Consider the following 15,408-nt stretch of genomic DNA (forward strand, 5'->3'; position numbering starts at 1 on the left):
TTATGTTTCTCTCTGTCACTCTCCCTTCCTCTCTCTGTGTAAAAACCAATAAATGAAAAAGATAAAATTAAAACTCTGTATCAATAGAAAGCTTTAAACCTTCTTCCAGACTTTGCCACCTATAAGTATGGCTACAGTCTATGAGTCTAGGGTCTAAAACTATTGCCACGACGTCTATTAATTTCATTTTATAGAGGAAAACATAAAAGTCAAAATAAAAAGGTTAGAGAAGTGGTGAAATCTCCTGCCTCCTGGGTCAGGTGCTATTTCCAACACCTGGTGCTTCTGGTGCGTGCATATGGACTTCAGATGTTGATTTTCTGAGCTAATGATTCCACAAACTATTTTGAAACAATTGCTTTATGCGATTTTAGCTTTTAAGTTCACTCAGCTTTGATGAGATAAATGGTGCTTTCCTCTTGTCATGATGTCATTACCCACTCAACGTATTTTTTCCCTTTTTTTCGGGAATCATGTCATGCACATTCAATTCTCTGAACCCTATAATAGACGCTTCTTTTTTTTTTTTTTTTACCTTCGAGCGTGCTCTACTTTGACCTTTTATCATAAAAGCCTGTTTGTTCACCTCTGACAGCTCTCCACAGCTCATCACCCTGCCGGCTACAGCTAAACCGTACAATTGTATGAATTTCAATATATAGAAAAAGATGAAAGATGGAAAAAGAGAAGAATAGATAATGGATCTATGATAAGTCAAAGAATTAACAAAAAGGGTCAAATTACCTTAAGTTCAAACTAAAAGACATCAAAGAGGGAAAGCCAAGTACTAAAATAAGAGATAATAGAAGATGATTAGGGGAAAATCATAATAAAAGGGAGATAATCGTTTGGAACTGGGAAGAGAAATTGTAAAGGACTGGAAATAAATGGGTAAGATAGAATTAAAGGTATAATAATGAGAACTGAAAAATAATAGTGGATGTAGTGAGGGACAAACCTGCCACATTATCCAGCGAAGATGGGAACAGAGGGACTGTTCCTGTGGGAAGTTTCCAAGGCTTTGGTCTGAGTAGCTATATTCGGATGTGGAGCAAAGTCTCGGGGACATGACCATAAAGTGGAATCACACTAGAGCTGGGGGTTTATAATGGTGGCAAGCCAGTCTTGTGTTTAAAACAACATGATTCTAAGAAAAAAGCCTCAGGGTTCTTTTTTCATTAAAAAAAATTCATTCCACTTACAAATCTGTATGATGTGTCCCTCAGTTCATCTAGTGTGTATCTGCCTCTCAAATATCTGTACTAGAACTGTGTGCCCCAAGTTTTTTGTTCACATCTGCCTCCTCCACTGTTCCCTCAATGCCACTACTCATGTGCTTTGCTATTCGAAAATTTAATTCTGACTGGATCTGACTGATCTTTTGAGTACACAGGTTTTACAGTGCAATTATATTTACGAAATTACCAAAATACATCCATAAAGCAATAATACAGCCTGCACTTGGTTCTTTGTAAGTCCCAGAGGTATACAAGAAATTGATTTTGCTATATCAGACATAGGCTTTTTCAAAAAGAAATTTCAAATGTGTCATTTTATTATACAGCTAGAGGCTTATTTGACCCATGCTATGAAACTGATCCAGTTGGAATGGGACAATGCATTTGAGCAAGAAACCAATGCAGTATCTTGGAGGTATTAAACTCTGCCCTGAATAAAATATCCTCTTGGCTACAATGTAATGGGTAAGTTGGAATACAATACCATTACACTCTGTGAATGGATGGGTGAATGAATGAATGAATGACTATAAATTTTACCCCTTCCAAATATGGTCTCAGTATACAACAGAAATTGTCAATAACCCCAAATTCTTGAATTTCAGGAAAATCTCTAAGCATTACACATAAGCCCTGGGAAATATACCTTTCTACATGACACAGGAAATATACCTTTCTACATGTTCTTATGTAATAATCTGATTACAGTTCACAGCATAAGACAATATTCATTAGTGCTTTGATTCAGGAGCATATGATACAGGTGGCATTACACCTGGCTACTGAAGTAATGTTACTCATAGAGAAATACCACCAACTTCAGCATCAGCATCAGCATCAGCGTCACCCCATTTGATGTGGGCTGAACACCCTGGAAGAGTTAGTGTTTCAGTTTGAGTCTAAAGGCAGAAAAAAGCCAATGTCCCAGTTAGATGGCAGGCAGGCAAGACCACTCCCTCATCTGGGGGAGGGTCAGCCTTCCACTGATTAAGACTTACCTACATTAAAAAGAGGAATTTGCTTTACTCAGTCTACAATTTAGATGTTAATATCTACCAAAAATACCCTCATAGAAACATCCAGAATAATGTCTGACCAAATATCTAGATACCCCAGGACTCAGTCAAGTTGGCACATGAAAATTAACCATCACAATGAGCAATGGTATGGTTTCCTTCATGTTTTGGGGCTTCAGCATCATTAAGCATCCTGAATCTCTGGGTTTATAGCTTTCATGGCATTTGGAACACTTTCAGCCATTTTCTTCAAGTACTTTTTGAACCCACTCCTTCAGAAATTCCACTTAGATGTCTAGTAGACCACGTGATGTTGTCACATACCTGACTGACACAGTGTGTGTCTGTGTGTGTACTGCCTACATGATTTTTGAGGCCCACTGCAAAATGAAAATGTAGACTCCGTGTTCAAAAATTATTAAGATTTTCATTTCAGCAACAGCAGAGCATTAAGCCAGGCACAGGGCCCTGTGAGACCACACAGGACGCGTATCCAAGAATCTGCACCTAATGTGAGATGACAATCATGACCCAAGCGACAAGATTATCCACACTGAACTAAATAAGAGTGCCTGCAGGCAAACAAATCTATACTCAAATACATTTATCTGGATTTGCCATAATACCTTCCCCCCCAAAAAATTCAGAAAGATAATATTCTCCTAATCTTGTTGTTACTAACTTTATAAACAAATGGACCAGGAAGAAAACCGTTCAGGAATAAACTCCACTCAAACGAGGAGCAGAGCCCTGGCTGGTGTAGCTTAGTGGACTGAGCACGGGCTGCGAACCAAAGGGTTGCCAGTTTGATTCCCAGTCAGGGCACATGCCTGAGTTGTGGACCAAGTCCGCAGGGGGGCCATGTGAGAGTTAACCACACATTGATGTCTCTGTCCCTCTCTTTCTCCCTCCCTTCCCTTCTCTCTAAAAATAAATAAATAACATCTTGAAAAAAATAAAATGATGAGCAGAGAAAATGATTCATAGACTGAAGTAAAATGGTATTGGGCCATCATTTTGTTTTGTTTGGCTTTTTCCCCCTTTTGGAGCAAAGGCTTTGAGATTAAATTATAACAAAAGAAGCAAAACAAATGGAATTTAAAGGACATACAGGATTATGTAATTACTTCTATACCTGGTGAAAGGTAAGTTTTTAAAGCTTACAAAATAATTACAAGGCAATTACAGAGAGAAGTGCTGTTTTGTTCACTCTTATTTCAGGTGCTATGGAAAAAAGTTAGTGTATCAAACTATTAGCTCTGGGTAAGTTAATTGCCATTCTGAAAGCTAAAGTACGATATTTTGGTGTCTTGCCAAAAAAAGAAAAAAACTACAGCAACTACAATTCTTTTTTTATTTCTTTGTTGAGAACTAAACCAATTTCTTGATATAGTTGCATTCCATGGTGAAATAGGACAGATAAATATAATATTGGCACAGCAAGTATGTAAATGTTTATTTTTTTCAGGCTGATTCTTAAATAAATGCCTGCTTTGTTGGTTAGAGAAATTCAGTGAAGGGCAATACTTAAACCTGCTGAATATGAAGTTAGGAAAAGAATAACCAATCACTTCAAATTGTTTGTGATCAAATTAATTTTATGATAATGCTAATCATTGAAATTAGTTTATCGTGCATATTTATTTTTTAAATCCAACTGTTATCATAATTCTTCCACATATTATTATTACACTAGAACTTTCTAAACCACAAAGTTTTACAGTTCTCTCCTTAAATTGCATATGCAATGCCTAAAGGGAGGAGATCTTTTGGCTTAGTTCTGGGACATGTCGCCCACCATATTCTTTTTTATGATTACAACAGATAATTAAGAAGATTTTTTTTAAATGAGCATCCAATCTTTTATGGTCTTTACAATAATTGGCTTTAACTCACTAAACATGTAGCTTTGGGATCTTAGTAGACCTAAAGTCAAATTCTTTCTTGACTACTTAGTAGATATGTAAAATTAAAGAAAATATAATCACCCATTTGAATATCAACTTGATAGGCTTTTGATGAAAATAAGATTGTATAATTTTTTTAATCCTCTTCAAAATTTATCATATATTTCAAAAACTTATTGCTGTTTCTGTTTCTCACAAATGGAATAAATTGCCTTTATTTCTTCTAATATATCATTTATGGAATGTCCTAGAATGTTATAGAATTATATCCTATAGGTCAAAGGACACAGAACTAAAAAGGCTCAAAACAATGTTGGCAAATTGATTTCTCTGCAAAGTGTTAGGAAACTGAATACAGTAGAATATTAAAATATTGAATCTAGCAATATGTAAAAAGATTACACATCAGTGCATCTATTGCAATCGATCTCAGTAATGCAGGATTGGTTCAATGTGTTTAAATCAATCAACATAACTCACTACCATGACAGAACTAACAAGAATATTCAAATAATCACCTGAAATTCAATATCCATTTATGAGAAACATTTTAAGGAAACTGGGAATAGAAAGAAGTTTCTTCAACTTGATAAACAGTATTTAAAGAAAAAAATATAGCTAATATCATACCAAATATTTGAGGATGTCCCTGGCTGGTGTGGTTTAGTGGACTGAGTACTGATCTGCAAACCAAAGGGCTGCCAGTTCAATTCCTTGTGAGGGCACATGCCTGGGTTACAGGCCAGGTCCCCAGTTGGCGGCATGTGAGAGGTAACCACACATCATTTATACTCACACACACACACACACACAGAGGACTAAATGCTTTCCCCCTAAAAACAGTAACAAGGCAATGACCCCCCCATTGTCATCATTTTTATTCAATATTGCATTGGTAGTATAATAAAATGAGAAAAATAATAAACATGAAGTTATACAGAAAGACATATGTTAATATATTTATTGATGACATAATTTATTCTGTAGAAAATTCCAAGAAGTCTAAAAACACAAACTTCTATATTGTACAAGCAAATTTAGCAAGGTCTCTCATGGACTTCACAATAGTCAGGACAATTCTATAAAAGAGGAAAATATGGAAGTTCTTATGCTATCTGATTTCTAGGCTACAATTATGAAAAGAGTGTTGCACGGGTATAAAGTTAGGTCAGTGGAAAAAAATAGAGAATCTAGGCATAAATCACAAATATAGGATCAATTGATTTTTTAAAAAGATGTCCACAAATTTCAATGCTGGAAGTATAGTCCTTTCAATAAATGATTAGAAAAAAGTAGCATCATTAAAATGTCCATATTACCCAAAGCAATTTATAGATTCAATGAAATCTCTATTAAAATACCAATGACATATTTAACAGATGCAGAACAAGTATTTCAAAAATTTATGTGGAAACATAAATGACCCTGAATAGCCTCAGGAATTTTGAGAAAGAAGAACAAAGTAGAGGGGATCACAATACCTGGTATCAGACTATACTACAAGGCCACTATAATCGAAACAGTCTGGTGCTAGCGTAAGAACAGGCACATAGACCAATGGAACAGAATAGAAAGCCCAGAAATAAACCCATGTCTCCATGGTCAATGAATATTTGACAAAGAGTGCAGGAGCATAAAATGGAGTAAAAATAGCCTCTTCAATAAATGGTGTTGGGAGACCTGAACATGTACATGTAGAAAAAAAATAAAACTAGAGCACCATCTTACACCACACACCAAAATAAACTCAAGATGGTTAAAAGACTTAAATGTAAGTCATGACACCATAAAAGTCCTAGAGGAGAACATATGCAGGAAAGTTTCAGATACCCCACACAGCAAATTTTTCACTCATATGTCCCCTGAGGCATGGGATATAAAGGAAAGAATAAACAAATGGGACTACATCAAACTAAAAAGCTTCTGCAAGGTTAAAGAAAACATCAGCAGGAAAAAAGGGGGAACCAACTGTATGGGAAAACATATCTACCAATGATATTTCAGGCTTTGATCTCCAAAATATATAAAGAACTCACACGACTCTACTCCAGGAAGACAAACAACCCAATTAAAAATTGAGCAAAGGAGCTGAACAGACACTTCTCCAGGGAGGACATACAGAGGGCCCAGAGACATATGAAAGGATGCTCAACATCACTAGCCATCAGAGAGATGCAAATTAAAACCATAATGAGTTACCACTTTACACCAGTCAGAATGGCCATCATAACCAAACCAACAAACAACAAATGTTGGAGAGGTTGTGGAGAAAAGGGAACCCTAGTACATCATTGTTAGGAATGCAGACTGGTGCAGTCACTGTGGAGAACACTATGGAATTTCCTCAGAAAACTACAAATGGAACTGCCTTTTGATCCAGCAATTCTACTGCTGGGATTATACCCTAAGAATCCTGAAACACCAATTCAAAAGAACCTATGCACCCCAATGTTCATAGCAGTGCTATTTGCAATAGTCAAGTGCTAGAAACAACCTAAGTGCCCATCACTAGTAAATGAGTGGTTCAAAAAACTATGGTACATTTACAGGATGGAATACTATGCAGCACAAAAAAGAAGGAACTCCTACCCTTTGCAACAGCATGGATGGAACTTGAGAGTATTATGCTAAGTGAAATAACCCAGGCAGTGAAAGGGAAATGCCATATGATCCCACCTATAAATGGAACCTAATAAATAAGACAAACAAATGGCAAAAAAAGAACCAAAGACGTGGAAATTGAGAACAAACTGACAGGGAGCAGAGGACAGGGGAGAGGGGGCTAACAGGGGAAAGAAGCAGAACACGGACAAGGACAATGCAGAGGGGATTATCTTTGGAAGCAAGTGTTGGATGGGATAGGGGAGAGCAATAGGGGAAAAAATAGAGACAACTGCAACTGAAAAACAATACAAAAAACAAAAAAAAATGGTGCTGTCAAAACTGAACACCTGTATAAAAATTTTTGACTCTTCCCTCACTACACAGAAATTAATTTGAAATGTAATATAGACTTAAACATAAAAGCTAAATTTATAAATCTTTCAGAGGAGAGCATAGAAGAAAGTATTTTCAACCTTGTATTAGGCAAAGGTTTCTTAAAGAAGACACAAAAAGTAGTTAAGTATTAAAAAGAGAGAATAAATTGAATTTCAAGTTAAACTTTTCTGCTCTTCAAATGACATCATTGAGGAAAGGGAAAAGAGGCAAGCCCTACTAGAAGATTTAAAATATTATTATATAGTAAATTTACCATATTATTATATTGTATATAATAAATACACATGTATACATAAATATACTTATTCACATACAGTGGTGAAACATTTGTATGCAAATATAAAAAGAACCCTTACAAGTTAAAAATATAAAGATGGGCAACTCAAAAAACTTACAAAATATTTGAAAGAAGATATAGAACAAGCATTAATTACATAAAAAGAAACACAACAACCCTGGCTGGTGTAGCTCAGTGAATTGAGTGAAGGCCTGTAAACCAAAGGGTTGCTGGTTTGATACCCAGTAAGGGCACATGCCTGGGTTGCAGGCCAGGTCCCTAGTGAGGGACATGCCAGAGGCAACCACACATTGATGTTTCTCTTCTTCTCTATCTACTTCTCTTCCCCTCTAAAAACAAACAAGCAAATAAATAAATCTTTAAAAAAAAAGAAACACAACATAGTTGACGATCATGGAAATGCAAATTAAAACCACTGAGACTTTAGTTCATTCTCACTGGGATGCCTATAGAGCAAGCAAGACTCTTGGTCATGGCCGATATGGGTGAACAATTGTATAATCTCTTCAGAAAATAGTCTAGCAACTCCTTGTATACTTAGTTATACATTACCCATATAACCTTGCAATCTTACTCCTAGGAACCTACCTGAGAAATATTAACTTATATCTACTCCAAGACTCATAAAAATTTACTCATAGCAATTTAACTCATAATAATCAAGAACCATACACAGCTCCAATGTTCATCGATAAGAAAATGGAAGAATAAACTGTGAGACACACGTGCAATAGAATATACTCTGCCATGTGACATGGGACAAGCTACTGATACATGCTATAACATGGATGAAGCTCCAAAATAACCCCAAGTGCAGCCCCAATCATATATTTATATATATTATTTTAAAATGTAACAAATATATAAAATAGGTATATATAATATATAATTAAATTATATATATAATTATATAAATCTCAGGTACACAGAGTCTAACATAGGAAAATAACATTTTTATTTGCACATATCAGGGATTTTTCCATCATACAAACTACAAAGGTTTGCTCACATGGTTGCTGTGACACAATCGAAGTCTCTTGATATCTATTCCCCCTTCTACCTCACAATCCACATCAATTATTAATGCCTCTTCATATCACACACCACCCACCCACCTCCTCTCTGATGCTGTTCTCACTCACTGTTGTATGTCTAAGGCATCTTCTCACAGTATGCATTTGGGAGTCAAACACTTCCTTTTCTGTCCTATTTCACAAAGTCCAAAGGGAAGCACCCAAATTAGCCAAGATGCTCATTTCCCAACAGCGCTGACAAAGGTGTCTGCCACTGAGAGACAGCTCAGCTACCCAGGTGGGAAATATTGCTACAGAGCAGACAGCTGCTCTCAATGCCAGAACAAACAGGTGCAGATTTTACTGATGCAACAGAAGTGAAATAAACAAGGAAAAATAGAGTTCCACTCCCAAATAGAGATTTCTCAGTGCAAAAACAGGAAGTGGACTTTCAGAGTAAATAACAGTGTCCATTCCTTGAGGATGCTCAAAGTCGTGCCTTCTGTCTCTCACCATATTCCATGACCTTAGAGCTCTTAGGACATCTGTGTCCCTTGATAGTTTCATTGACATGGGGTCCTTTTCTGAAAACAAAAAAATGCTTACATAAAAAGAGGTACAACTTTGTAAAACCTACTCATTCTTGTGGAATAGAGAGACAATGTGGAAACAAATGGCTTCAGCATTTTATAGCATCTGTTATCAAGGGACAGAATCTCCATCTCACCCCTTAAATCTGGACTTGGCCTTGTGACTTGCTGTAGCTTATGGGACCTTAGCAAGCCTGATTCACATAGAAGCTTGAAAAGTACTTTTTCACCGGAACTTACTGTTTTTTGGAACCCAGTTGCCATGCGAAAACTTTGAGTGAGCCTGCTGACAACATGTAGCTTATTCACCCTAGCCAAAAGCCAGACATGGATAAGGCCATCCAGGATCAACCAGCTCTCCACATGATTCACAAGCTGACTGTAGTGACTTCAGTGAACCCAGGCAAGGTCAATAGAATAGCTCAACAGAGACCAGCCCAAATTGTTTACTCACTGAGTCAGGAGCTAATAAATTATGTTTGCTGTATTTGTTACACAGTAACATTTGACTGATACAGATGGCATAGCCAGCTCAAAGCTGCTAAGGTATTAGAGAAGGACCGTTTTTTGCTGGGCTCTGAGTCATAATGCAGACCATATTTCTTGCCAGAGCAGTGACTTCATTCCTCAGGACATTGAATTTCATTCTAACTGTAGGTATAATAGAAGACAAAACAAGTTTGTAAAAACTATCGAACATCATCCATTATACCGAAGAAAATTTATGGTGTATTTTTTTTTTACTTTTCACTTTATGTTGTATGTTTATCTTATGTGTATGCATGTATGTGTACATAGGCCCAGATCTGACCTCAATATAGGCATTTGAAAAGAGTGAATTGGTGAGCTGCAGAAGGCTAAGAGATCTATGTGCCGTCCATGCACCTTCCCTAAGAACCCACCACAGTGAATTGTAGTAAACTCAATATAAAAATGAGGGGGAGAAATCTGCCAGTGGTGGGGGAAACCTATATAACATAACAACAACTTCTGAACAGAAAGTAAGGAAAGTAGAAACCGTAACTGAGTCGGGTGCTCTCAACTAACCCAGGACTTTATTAAAATACAAATTTCCAGTGTGTCTGGTATCTGGTCTACAAGTCTACATTCCTCATAGACTCCCAGGAAATACCGCGGCTGCCATTCCAGACCATAGGAAGCACAAGGATCTCTCCTGGTCTTTGGGTAGCATCAATAAGTGTACCAAGATTTATAACATAACAGCCATTCATGATTAGACATACAAAGTAACATTTAATTGGAAAAATATACTTAAATTCACAACACTCCTCAATGTCACCCCAAATATAAAACTCAGTGAAAGCTCCTGATTTCCTTATTCCATAAGTGATTTCAGAACGAGCGCTTTCTTTTTCTCAGGGCTGTTCCCATGAAAACCCATCTTCCTACACTGCCTTTCTGGAAATGTCGGGACCTGGATGGAGTGATACTTGTGCCACACTGACTTCAGAGGTTGAGCAATAAGTCATAAAAATGATTTATCTTGCTGTTGTTCGCTTTTATGATTGTTTTTACTTTTTCTTTAATGTTACGTTAAGGGTAGTCCCCTCCCACCTTAAGATTTCTCAGATAGAAGTTGATATTTTGGGAGAGAAAATGCTTCTAGTACTTGAATGTGATGCCTACTGCATGTCCACAACCTCTGGAAGCACCTGATGACAAAGCTGAATCAATTCAAAATCCCTAATAGATAGGGTCTTCTTCCCACTTAGGTAAAATGTGCTTAGTTTAAGATAATTTGGTAATTTAAACTCAAAGATTTCTATATTCTTTTCTTCGTTTCTCATTGGGAGGCTATTAAAATGGAAACATTAATTCCTATTGGTCTTTCAATTTTTCTTGGAGACACCCTGAGGAAGCCCAATAACCTCCTTTATATCTTAATTACTATAAAAATCCTTGTTTGCATGCAAGGAAGTACCATAGAAAACAAAGACCCATTCCTAGGCATTGAATATACAAATATAGGCATTGTGTATCTGCTCTCAAATCCTAACCTTTCCACTCCCTACCTGTGAGACCACAAACAACTTAGTTTAGCCTTTATTAAACTTGAGTTTTCTCATTCATAAAAGGGAGGTAATAACATATCCTTCATAGCTCTTGATACCCAGTAATTGTTTTTAAAAAAATAAAAACAACTGTAATTGTCTCCTGACTTTTCAACATTATGTCATTGTGACAACAGAAAATGAATCAACTTCCTCTTCTGGGAGACAGCACTTCCAGTATTTATCCATTTATTTATTCATTCAAAAATACCCACGGAACATTTAGTTCTGGGCAATGCACTCTATATGAAGGCTAAATAAATGAATAGGAAGAGTTTTACTTGCAGTTTGGTAGGGATACAGACATGTAAGGAAAAATTATAACACAGTGTCATCTTGAGCTACTGTAACAAAATACTATAGACTGAGTGGCTTGAACAACACATTTTATTTCTGGAGGTTAGAAAGTCTAAGATCAACGTGCCAGCGGAATGAATGTCAGGTGATGGCCTTTTTCCTGGTTTTCAGACAGCTGTCTTCTTGCTGTAACTTTAGGAGGTAGAAAGACAGAAGGCTCTGGTCTTTTCCTCTTCTTATAAGGATGCACATCTCATCATGGGGGCTTTACTCTCAGGAGTTCATCTAATCCTGATTACCTTCCAAAGATCTCATCTCCAAATACCATTACAACTGCAGTCTTTTCTCAATGTAAACACACAGTGATCACCGTCGTCTTTCCTAAAATGTACCAACCACACATTAATAATATGAATAAGCGTATCGACAGGAAACAGCATCAAGCTTACAGAAATGTCATCCATAATGCCTGTTCTTGTCAACATATGCACACTCTCCTACCCCCAACTTTCTGTACTACTTCTCTTCTCCAGAATTCTTTCGGAGATGAATGACAAGGCTTCTGCATATCTCTGTCACAGAATAGTTAACAGGGATTTAACATTATCCTAACACGCCCTCATCTTGAACTTCATTCACTCCTTAATGAAATACTCTCTCTTCTTCTGGTTTTGAAGATCATTGTCAATTTGTTCTGCTTTCTTTTTCCCATTTTGTAGTAATATGCCATCTTCCCACAGGCAATATACCCATCATCCTATGTTTTTCTGCTTGTTAGTTAAAACATGAGTTCAAAATATTTTCTTGTTTGTATCATACTAAGAAAATGTCAAATTCTTCTGCTTTTTACCTTCTATACACTCTTTGTTCAAGCCTCTTCCATATTTTTAAACTGTATTTAACTCCTTTTAACTTTAGATGAGTTATGGTTTTTAAAAAATATCTCAAAAACACCTTTGGAATAGATTATGTATGCTTATATTGACAAGTAAATTATATCAAATCTCTAAATACTTGAACAAAATTCCCTTTCTAAGACCCCCTCTATCAGAGCATAGTTATCCTTTTATGTATTCTACTTCCACAATGTATTTTCAGGAAGATGAAAATATCTTCTAATAAGGTTCAATAGTGTCTTCTTTGCTATATATTTCTCCAATATCACATGATTGTTTTCTACTAAGAGTTTCTTCACATCTACATGTCTAATTATTTTCTCCATGGTTGTCAGAATTATGGCAAAACAGCTGTGTCCTCAATGTTCCTGTTACTTTTCAAGAAAAGTTAATCATTTGCCACATTCTGTGCCTTTAGAAGGGTGATGCATTCAGCATATGCTGAAGTCCTCCATTCCTGCTATCCCTTACTTCTGTGATGCTTCTTTTGCAATCATTATTAGAACCGCCTTGATCCTAGCACCTATCTGATCAAGCGGACTATAAAAGTCTTCCTTAAGAATGCTATTATGGTGGCTTTTCATCCTGATTCTTCTGTGTGTACATATTTTCTGCCATATTGCTCTTAAGTGTTCAGATTTCCAAAGAGGATTATGACATCAATACTTCAGTGCTGGCTATGATCTGTCTCTCATTTTATTTCTTTAGGAGTATCTTATTTCTTATGTTTTCTGATTTTTCTGGACCCCCTGTAGAAAATCTCCATTTGAATAGTGATAAAAAGAAATAAGTTCCTCTGTATTGGTTTGTAATTATCCAGGTAATTCATGTAGATTCCAAATGTCTTCCAATGAGCCTATCACTGACCTCCCTAATCTGTCTTTTCTTTCTAAATGTCCAACCTCTCTCTGCTGTGAAACTTTTATCCAAATGGCAAGATCTCATGTTGATAGCAGATAACATATCTTTGAACACGGTCCATTCACCACACTTACACCAGTGATGTACACATGGCCCATCCACCTTATAATTAGTTGTTTATCTTCTGTCTCCAAGTAAGTCCTAATGATATAAGCATCTAATTTTCATCTGAGTACCCTAAATAGCATGCAGTACATATTCCAGGTGCTTTATTAATATAAATTAAATGAATAAATAAGTCTGTAATAGCAGCCCTAACTTTTCCTGTCCAACTATCAAATCGATGTATTAGAAGCAGAAAATCAGTAGCTCACTTCATAGTAGTCACTTACTAATTCATATGAACTGAATTCAGAAAATAGAATCAGAATAATTTACTAAAACAACTGAGTTGGACTTCCATTACCATGCTTTAAACTAAAACATTAAGAGGAAATTTAAATTGTTTCCTGTATTTGATGTCAACACAAATCTAGACAGACATAATCATGTTAACATCTAAACATATCAACAGTCAGAGGTGGAGAACTGCTTGAGTCATTTACTTTAGTCAATACTTAGATAGGAAACTGACTCCTTAAAATGCACTCTTTCAATTTTCTATTCGCATAATTAAAGCTATAGAAGAAGTTCATGTGCACCATTTGTTTTCCCATGATAGATAGTTACCATGACAATGGTTATTGTTTGAGGATGATCGGGATATTAGTGTGAGTATTATTCAGTGCAGAATTATCAGAGAATGATCTGACTTAGTAAGTCAGTGCATCTGAAAAAAAAATAACCATTCTGAGCTTTCCTTAAATGAGATTTTTAAAATTACATTTTAGAAATGATGGAACCTTTTTTTTTTCCCAGAAAGCACAGCATTACTAATTTATTGAAATGTCACAAAACACCAGCTTAGCTCAGGTAAAGCACTGGCTCTGTCCCCTATTGAAAGACAACGCCTTCTGTTCATGATACTTACTGACCGTGACAATGTCACAAAAGAATGTTTCAACAGAAACTGAAGTGATCATCAAGAAAAATTCATTTCTAGAATGATGACTCTAGGATTAAGAATGTGTTTATTTTTCCATAGTTAAATAATTCAATTCTGTAGGATGAAGTATATAATAAGTAGCAGGTAACAGGATTAAGAAACATATCAACAAGGACCTGGGGGTTTCTGAGCCTCGTCTGATATTTAAGGTTGTTATATGGAGTTTAATTTAAGACTTCTTCCCTCTAAATTGAGGAAAATTATTCTTAACCTGTTCCATAGATGTTTGTACTACCTGCAACATATGCTTAAAATTGCCAGTGGCCATGTCTCCCACATTTCTGCCACTAATTTTATATCCTGTTTTCAACAGGGAGGGCTGCCATGTATGGTCATACTGGAAGTCTACTTAATATTACAGAAGAAAAGGCACGTATAGGGAACAATGCAGTAGTTCCACAAGTTGGCTCTCCCCATCTGATTAGGGCTTATTAATAATTATATGATACATCTTTATTCATCAGGATACACAACTGGGTCATGATAAAGAATGTTGAATTCCAATTTATTTGCCCTTTGAAGTACGTAAAGTTTCCAAAAGACATCTTTCTGCTGCTTCTTCAGTGGTTTATTTTATTCCTGTATTTCAAAATAGCCATTATCTAGATAGTCTCAGTTTGTTTGACATTCTCAAACTGAACTATTTATACATTTTTTGAATATAAATAATTTGAAGCAAAAGTAGAAGAAAAAGTTGAATCATTACTTTCAGATTACAAATATGTGTAGTTGTGAGACAGAGTTATGAAAGTAAATGTCAAATAACTTTTAAACACAAAATTTGATTTCCAAGAAATGTCTATTTTGGGTGGGTTTCATGGCCCTCCACCCCACCCCACTGCATCCTAATGGACTCACTCTGCCTCTCGCTGCAGCTGGAGATGCTTTGGTTGTAAAGTTAGAGCCTTTGATTCATCTGCAACTTTGGAATTGACTGGTTTTGCTGACTTGCATCCCACATCACCCAGCCCAAAGAAACCTAAAGCACCAGTTAAGAAAATTAACTTTCTTTTTTGGAAATGGGTTGCCATATTTGCTTCAAACTAGAAACAAATTTTTTAAATAATAGTATTCTACTCTAGCAAAATTCACATAAGAAAGACAAGCCTCTATAG

General features: G+C 36.1%; 1 long non-coding RNA gene across 1 annotated transcript in view; it reads right to left on the reverse strand.

The window, feature by feature from the left end:
• Positions 1-15,408, reverse strand: part of LOC139440957 (uncharacterized) — a 238,155-nt gene that overhangs the window by 101,795 nt on the left and 120,952 nt on the right. The gene's annotated exons all lie outside the window — the stretch shown is intronic.

Source organism: Desmodus rotundus, chromosome 5 (genome assembly GCF_022682495.2).
Source record: "Desmodus rotundus isolate HL8 chromosome 5, HLdesRot8A.1, whole genome shotgun sequence".
NCBI lineage: Eukaryota > Metazoa > Chordata > Mammalia > Chiroptera > Phyllostomidae > Desmodus > Desmodus rotundus.